Genomic DNA, 9,777 nt, shown 5'->3' with positions numbered 1-9,777 from the left:
CAGATTAAAACTTTTCCTACTCAGAAATTCAGAGTTGGAAGGGATCTTGGGCTGTCTAGTCTAGCCATCGCCTAAAAAAGAAATCAATCGATAACATTCTGAAATGCGGCTGTCCAACCACTGGTTAACAGAAAGCTATTGGCTTTTTCCAAGTTTAAGGAGTTAAATTCATGCCCTTGGTTCCCTTAAGACTATAAATTGGATCTCATCATCTTTAGATGATCAGCTGATTTAAGTTTTGGCTGTACCCATATATGACAAATTAGTCTAGGCAGTCAGCACCTGTATACACCCATCTGGAAATGTATTAGGAGTATAATTCTTTTGGTAGAGTCACAATATTTGAAAAGGGTCAGAGAAAGGATTTGGGTCTCAGAAAGTTAGTTTTCTCCAAACCCTGCTGGCCAGGATCTGAGCAGGGCTTTTCCAGCATCCTGTCCTGATTATAGCCAGTATTTCAATTAGGGGAAAGGGGAAGAGAAATCCCCTCCTTGCCTCTGGCTGGAAGTCCAAAGGAGAACTGTCAGAGTCCCAAAGCAACAAACTAGAAAAAAAGAGACTAGGGTAGATCTTTCCTATCCCTTTTAGAACTTAATGAAGGGACAGCTATTCTTGCTCAGTTGCCACCAGTCATATTGTACACAGTCTCCAATCATGGAGTCCAATAAAGAAATACCTTATTTTTCAAATGAGCAGAAATAATCACAAAGTTCACATTAAGAATGCAATGAGCATATCCCAAGGAAAGGAGCCTCAGGATATGACTAATTCCACAGAAGGAGGACCCTATTATCCAGGAAAAGCCACTAAGTCATCTAGACTCATAACTCTGAGCTGTGTTGCCACAAAGACCTTTTGCTTGATTGCTTAATTTTTTTTTCTATCAACACAATATAAGGGTCTCTGTCAGGACAGCTCAGCAGCAAAATGGATAGAGTATCAGGTCTGGAGTAGGGAGGATCAAGGTTCAAATCTGGTCTCAGGGACTTCCTAATTGTGTGACCTTAAGAAAGTCATTTAATCCTAATTATCTAGTCCTCACCACTCTTCTACTTTGGAACTATTCTAAATTCCAAGACAGACAATAAAGGTTTTTTTGTTTGTTTGTTTTTTTAAATTTCATTTTATTTTATTTTTTAAACATTATTTTATTTGGTCATTTTCATACATTATTCATTGGAAAAACAGATCATTTTCTTTTCCTCCCCCCTCCCACCACCCCTCCCCTAGCCGGCACGCAATTCCACTGGGTTTCACATGTGTCCTTGCTCTGAACCCATTTCCTTGTTGTTAGTATTTGCATTAGGGTGCTCATTTAGCACCTCTCCTCGATCATGTCCCCTCCACCCCTGTAGTCAAGCAGTTGCCTTTCCTCAGTGTTTTTACTCCCATAGTTTGTCCTATGCTTGAGGATAGTGTTTTTTCTCATAGATCCCTGCAGATTGTTCAGGATCACTTCATTGCCATTAATGGAGAAGTCTATTACGTTCGATTGTACCACAGTCTCTCAGTCTCTGTGTACAACGTTCTCCTGGTTCTACTCCTTTCACTCTGCATCAGACAATAAAGGTTTTTTAAAAAGAAGCATTCTTGTGATGATAAAGATTTTGACACCGGAATCAGCTGCTTCAAAGTACTGGACTGAACTTGTAATTTCCTGGCATAGGAAACTCTCAGAAAGGAAACCCTTTCCTCCAGTGCAGATCAGAATCTTCTTTTCAACTTACAGTCTTAGAGAGTTGCTTTCATAACTGACAAACTAAATGACTTATCCAGAGTCATCTAACCAGTAAGACTCAGAACAATGACTTCTTTCTTAGTCTGACTGCCTTTCTCTTTAATCTATCTGCTATTAATAGTAAAACTATGGATAATCTGACAAGTGAAGCTCAGATGGGCCTCTTCTAATCCTTGGGGAGAAGTTTGATTTATAAAGTTTTCATGCATAGCAAATGTTCCTTTTCCATTTTTTAAGGGTTTGCCCAGACTTGTATAGCAAATTTGAAATACAAATAAAAATGGAACATTCATTTTCACTTTATAAGCATTGCCAGGTTTCTCCACAAAAGCATTTCTGCAAAAAAAGGTAATATGGAAATGAAACCACACATTTTAATGGACTTATGTTGTTGTATAAAAAAACAAAACAAAACTAAGTGGTAGCAAGTGATATCTGTAATCATTGTCCTACCTGAAGTCAGAATAAAAGACTTTTTTTCATAAAGTCATTCTTTTCGAATATAGAAAAAGTCATGTTTTAGTCTTATTTTTAATTGTGTCTACATTTCTGATAGGAATTTAAAATTCAGAAGAAATATACTTAAGGTTGTTTTCACCCTCAACACTCTCCTCTCACAGCATTGCTGTCTTTTGCTACAACAGTTAAGCATAATGAAAATCTCTGATATATTTTGCTTTGCTTTGCTTTCACTGGAGAGAAAACAGCCAAATAGAATACAGTCTGTCTGAAAACTGCAGTCTAGTGAATATGGATAACACTGTAGGATTGCATAACATTTTGAAATGTGACACGGCTTTTGGCTAAGACAAATATGGACAGACTATATCTCATTGTCAAATTTACTGAGTTGCATGCATGAATAGTGATCTAAGAATGAAAGATGACTTCAGGGTTAACATGGTGGCAATCTAGACACAGGACTCTTCTTCTCCTAAGCACCTACCAATATAGACTACCTCAAAAGACCAAAAATAAAAAAAATCCCAAATCCATATGAACAAAGGGACTGTACAGTAGGGTGCAGCATTGAGGGTACGTGGGATTTGGGCATTTCCACACTATAAGGGGATGAAAAAGCTCCCACCAAAATACAAGTTGATCTACCTACCCCTACCCCAACTATGGAGCCAGAGTTATAGCTAATAGCCCACTATAATCAGTGAGTAAGGGAGGGGCACATCTAGAGTGGGTGAGGGGCACCTCTAGGTCCTTGGTAACTGACTCAGACCACCAAATACCAACCCCTAATTGCAGCTAGACCTGAAACCCCAGCAGGTTGAATAGCGCAGATCATGAGTGCTTGCAGGAAAATAGCACAGAGAAGGGCAGCAAACAGGGGAACAGTGCCCAGTAACAAAAACTTCCCAACACCAAGAAAAACAAGAAGGGGTTGACCCTAGATAATTTTTATGGAGGAAAAACATAGACTACATAAGACATAGAAGAGGAAATACAAATAAATGCACCAAATTCTTCCAAAAGAAATGGAAATTGTCCACAAGCTCTTGAAGATTTTAAACTGGAGTTTATCAAAAAAGATGGAAGCCTTCTGGCAAGAAAAGTGGTAAATAGTTCAAAAAGAAAATAACAGTTTAATGGACAAGAACTCCCAATTGGAGATACAGCTGGAAGCCACAAAAAACATGACAGACCAAACCAAAAAGGAAAATCAAAAGATTATAGTGGAAAACCCTTCCTTAAAGACCAGAATTAGGCATTTGGAAGCCAATGACCTTACAAAACAGCAAGAATTAATAAAGCAAAGTCAAAAGTCTAACAAAATAGATAAAAACATAAAATATCTCACTTTGACAAGATGACAGATCAGGAAAACAGATCATGAAGAGATAATTTGAGAATCATTGGTCTACCCGAAAATCCAGAAATAAACAGAAATCTTGACATCATACTACAAGAAATCATCCTAGAAAACTGCCCTGATGTTCTTGAATGGGGGTGGGGGGTGGGAAATAAACATTGAAAAAGTTCATAGAACACCCTCTACACTAAATAGTCAAAAGATAACTCCCAGGAATGTAATTGCCAAATTCAAGAGCTTCCAAGCAAAAGAGAAAATTTTATAAGAAGCCAAAAAGAGACAATTCAGATATAAAGGAGCACCAATCATGATTGCACAAGATCTGGCAGCTTCAACACTAAAGGATCGCAAGGCTTGGAGTATGATATTCAGAAAGGCAAGAGAATTGGATCTTCAACCAAGGATCACCTATCCATCAAAACTGACTATATACTTCCAGGGGGAAATATGGGCATTCACCAAAATAGAAGATTTCCAAGTATTTGTAAAGAAAAGACCAGAACTAAGTGGAAAGTTTGATATCCAAACACAAAGATCAAGATAAATATGAAAAGGCAAAAAAGAGAGGGAAAAGGAGAAAAATGTTTTTTTGTTTTTATTCAAACTTTCTTCTTTAAGGCTTCTTAACAATATCTTCTTAACAATATCAAATTATTTATATTAATATATGGGGAAATATTATTTGTAACTCTCAAAAATTATATTCACTATTATAGTAATTAGAAGCATCATTCACAGAAAGAGATTAGGGTAATAAGTGCAATAAGATGATATGCAAAAAAAAAAAGAAAAAGGGAGAGGGGAATCAAAGATAGCAACAAGAGATACTTGAAGAAATAAGATAAATAGAATAATCTTTATCACACAAAGAGATACATGGGAAGGGGATGGGAAGCATACTCTTATAATGAGAGGAAGAGAATGCTAATAGGTAACACTCAAACCTTACTCTCAGTGAAATCAATTCAGAGAGGGAAGAGCATCTAGACCCATTGGGATCTTGAATTCTATCTTACCATACAGGGAAAGTGAGAAGGGAAAACTAAGGGGGGATTGTGGGGTAGGAAGTACAAAATGGGAGGAAACATATGGGGGAGGGAACTTAACAGACCCTAAAAAAATAAGAAGGGAACAAAAAGGGAGGGGGCAGAAAGAGAAGCATACAAAGAGTGGGGATTAGGGAGACTGATTCAAACCACTGGTTTAAAGCAAACCACTGGTTTAAAAGGATATAGCAAAAGAAGAAAGGACAGAACTAGGAGAGGATATCAAAATGCTGGGGAATACACAAGTGGCAATCATAAATTTGAACATGAATAGGATGAACTCACCCATGTGGTAGAGTAACTGTCAATCAAGAACCAGGGTTCCAAATGGAATGTCCTCAGGAGTTGGCAGCCCAAGGGGAGGGGACTTGACTTGGAGTCACTCTCCCTGGAGATTGGAAGCTGGCTGAAAGACCCTTGTGGAGCTGACTTGGTTTTGGGGGGCTCTCTGACCAAGGGAGAAACTCTGAGATTCCACTGATCAACAGTTGGAGGAAAGCCAGGAGAAACTGAGAGACTTTGAACTTTGTTTCTCTCTGGGGTTGAAGCTGAGAAATGAGACAAGCCAGGCTGAAGGAGAGATTTTGAACTTTGTTTCTCTCTGGGGTTAAGCTGAGAGACCTTGCTGATTTTGTGAAGAAGAAAGATTTTGAACTGCTGTTGTCCTCCATTTCCCTAAATGTCTTAGAGTCACAGCTTGTGATTGGACTACTTTCTCAAACCCTTATTTTAGAATAGGGACATCCTCATCTGTCTCACTTCAGTTTCCCATCCTGTTATCCCAATAAACCCCCTGACTTGAAAAGGAAAAGAAAAGAATATCTTTATAGTTCACTCATGGGGGGAGAGAAGAAGCCAAAGGCTTCAAGAAGAACTGGGAGGAGAGGTTTGGAGAAGGGAGGGAAGGAAGGGGGGAGGAGATTAAAAAGATGTAGTGATCTATCAACCATCAGTAGGAATTAGTAGGCAAAACCAGAATAAATCCCGGAGCAGTTCCCTTGGGTAGCAGTTCCCCTGTGTATCAGTATTCCTGTGTGGCAGAATCCCTCAGCATTTCTCATTCCTAAATCCATTACAAATAGAAAGCCTCAGCTTCCTCTAGCAGCAATCTAGTCACAAACCAGAGAGTAGAGCAGTCATTGCAAGAAGAAACAGTTGAATTCAATTTACCTTTCTATTTCACCAAGTAATATTTTCCTTCAGTTTATTATTCTATTTCACCCATAAAACAAAAACAAATAGGAGAGTGGATTAGAAATAAAAATCCTACTATATGTTGTCTACAAGAAACACCCTTGAGGTGGGTAGACACTCACAAGCTTAGAATTAAAGGTTGGAGCAAAACCTATTGGGCCTCAACTGATAGAAAGAAGGCAGGAATTCAAATCATGATATCTGACAAAGTAAAAGTTAAAATAGATCTGATTAAAATGGATAGGCAAGGTAACTACATTCAGATAAAAGGCAGTATAGACAATGAGGAAATATCAGCACCAAATGGTAGAGCATCCATATTTCTAAAGGAGAAACTAGTGGAGATGAAGGAGGAAATAGATAGTAAAACTATACTAGTGGGAGACCTGAATTTACCACTATCAAATTTTGATGAATAAAATAAAAAAATATAAAAAAGAGGTAAGAGATGTGAATAAAATATTTGAAAAAATTAGAGTTATTAGATATATAGAGAAAAATAAATAGGGACAAAAAGGAATATACCTTCTTTTCAGTAGCATATGGTACATTCACAAAGATTGACCATGTAATAGGACATAAAAACATGACAAATAAATGCAGAAAATCAGAAATAATAAATGCAACCTTTTCAGATCATAATGCAATAAAAATAATAATCAGTAAGGGTACATGGAGAGCCATTTCAAAAATTAATTGGAAAATAATATGATTCTACAAAATCAGTTAAAGAACAAAGCATAGAAACAATAATTTCATTGAAGGAAATGACAATGATGAAACATCCTTTCAAAATCTATGAGATGCAGCCAAAGTAGTACTCAGGAGAAAATTTATATCCTTGAATTCATATAGTAACAAATTAGGGAGGGCAGAGGTCAATGAATTGGACTTGCAAATCAAAAAACTTGAAAGTGAAAAAATGCAAAATCCCCAGATAAAATTAAATTTGATATCCTAAAATTTAAGGGAGAAATTAATAAAATCAAATGTGAAAGAACTATTAAACCAATAAATAGAATAAATAGAAGCTTATATTTTGAAAACCAAACAAAATATACAAATTACTTGTCAAACTAATAAAAACTGGAAAGAAGAAAACCAAATTAACAGTATCATAGATGAAAAGGGAGACCTCAACTCCAATGAAGAGAAATTAAGGCAATCATTAAAAACTATTATGCCCAAATACATGGCAACAAATATGGCAATCTAGGTAATATGGATGAATATTTACAAAGATATAAATTGCCTAGAATAACAGAAGAAATAGAATTCTTAAATAATCCCATATCAGAAAAAGAAATTGAACAAACCATCAAAAAACTCCCTAAGAAAAATCACCAGGGCCTGATGGATTCACAAGTGAATTCTTTCTAACATTCAAAGAACAACTAATCCCAATAGTGTATTTGACATAATAAGCAAAGAGGGAGTTCTACCAAATTCCCTTTATTACACAAATATGGTACTGATTCCAAAGCCAGGCAGGTCAAAAACAGAGAAAGAAAACTATAGACCAATCTCATTAATGAACATAGATGCAAAAATCTTAAATACAATACCAGAAAAAAGAGTCCAGCAGGTTAACAAAGGGGGTTATTCATTATGATAAATGGGATTTATACCAGGAATGCAAGGATGGTTCAATATTAGTAAAACTATCCACATAATTGACCATATCAACAGGAAAATCAACAAAAATCACATGATTATCTCAATAGATGCAGAAAAAGCCTTTGACAAAATGCAACACTCATTCTTATTGAATATACTTGAAAGTATAGGAATAGATGGACCTTCCTTAAAAATAATAAACAGTATATATATAAAACCATGAGCAAACATCATCTGCAATGGGGATAAACTAGATCCATTCCCAATAAGATCAGGAGTGAAATGGATGCCCATTATCACCTCTATTATTTAACATTGTACTAGAAACACTAGCAGTAGCAATTAGAGAAGAAAAAGAAATAGAAGGTATTAAAACTACCAAAGAGGAGTCCAAGCTATCTCCCTTTGTGGATGATATGATAGTCTACTTAAAGAATACTAGAGGATTAACTAAAAAGCTAGTGGAAATAATCAACAACTTTAGCAAAGTTGCAGGATACTAATAAACCCCACATAAGTCATCAGCATTTCTATATATCTCCAACACATCTCAGCAGCAAGAATTAAAAAGAGAAATCCCCTTTAAAATCAACCAAGACAATATAAAATACTTAGGATTCTATCTCCTGAGGTAAACACAGGAATTATATGAACAAAGCTTCAAAACACTTTCTACACAGTTATAACTAGATCTAAATAATTTGAAAAACATTAACTGCTCATGGGTAGGACAAGCTAACATAATAAAAATGACCATCCTACCCAAACTTATTCACTTATTTAGTGCCATACCTATTGAACTACCAAAAAACTTTTTTTTTACTGAATTAGAAAAAAAAAAACATAACAAAGTTCATTTGAAAGAACAAAAGATCAAGAATATCCAGGGAAAAAATGAAAAAAAAATGTGAACGAAGGTGGTCTTACAGTACCAAATCTCAAACTATATTAATAAAGCAGTGGACATCAAAACAATATGGTATTGGCTAAGAGACAGAAAGGAGGATCAGTGGAATAGACTTGAGGTAAGTGACTTCAGCAAGACTGTCTATTATAAGCCCAAAGATCCCAGCTTTTGGGACCAAAATCCACTATTTGATAAAAACTGCTGAGAAAATTGGAAGACAATATGGGCAAGATTAGGTTTGGATCAACATCTCACATTTGATACAAAGATAAACTCAGAATGGGTGAATGACTTGAACACAAAGAAGGAAAATATAAGTAAACTATGTTAACACAGGATAGTATACATGTCAGACCTTTGGGAAAGGAAAGATTTTAAAAACAAGCAAGACTCAGAAAGAGTCATGAAATGTAAAATCAATAATTTTGATTACATCATATTAAAAAGTTTTTGTACAAACAAAACCAATGCAACCAAAATTAGAAGTGAAGTTACAACTTGGGAAATTATCTTTATAATAAAAATCCCTGACAAAAGTCTAATGAATGAAATTCATAAGGACCTAAATCAATCGTACAAATAAAATCAAGCCATTCTCCCATTGATAAATGGGCAAGGGACATGAAGAGGCAATTTTCAGATAAAGAAATCAAAACTATAAATAAGCACTTGAAAAAGTGTTCTAAATTTCTTATAATCTGAGAGATGCAAATCAAAACAATTCTGAGATATCACCTCACACTTAGCAGATTGGCTAACATGACAGCAAAGAAACTAATGAATGCTGGAGGGGATGTGGCAAAGTTGGGACATTAATGCATTGCTGGTGGAGTTGTGAATTGAGCCAACCATTCTGGAGGGCAATTTGAAACTATGCCGAAAGGGCGATAAAAGACAATCTGCCCCCCTTTGATCCAGCCATAGCACTGCTGGGTTTGTACCCCAAAGAGATAATAAGGAAAAATAAATATGTAGGAATATTCATAGCAACACTCTATGTGGTGGCCAAAAATTGGAAAATGAGGGGATGCCCTTCAATTGGGGAATGGCTGAACAAATTGTGGTATATGTTGGTGATGGAATACTATTGTCCTCAAAGAAATAATGACCTGGAAGAATTCCATGTGAACTGTAATGACCTCGAGGAATTGATGCATAGTGAAAGGAGCAGAACCAGGAGAATATTGTACACGGAGAATAACACACTGTGGTACAATGGAATGTAATGGACTTCTCCGTTAGTGGAAATGCAATAATCCAGAACAACTTGGAGGGAACTACGAGAAAAAACACTATCCACATTCAGAGGAAAAACGGTGAGGATAGAAACACTGAAGAAAAACAATTGCTTGATCACATGGGTCAAGGGGATATGATTTGGGATATAGACTCTAAATAAACATCCTAGTGCAGACATCAACAACATGGAAATGGGATTTGATCAAGGACACAT

Source organism: Monodelphis domestica, chromosome 6 (assembly GCF_027887165.1).
Source record: "Monodelphis domestica isolate mMonDom1 chromosome 6, mMonDom1.pri, whole genome shotgun sequence".
Lineage (NCBI taxonomy): Eukaryota > Metazoa > Chordata > Mammalia > Didelphimorphia > Didelphidae > Monodelphis > Monodelphis domestica.
The sequence above is the reverse complement of the archived record's forward strand: the minus strand, read 5'-3'. Positions refer to the sequence as shown.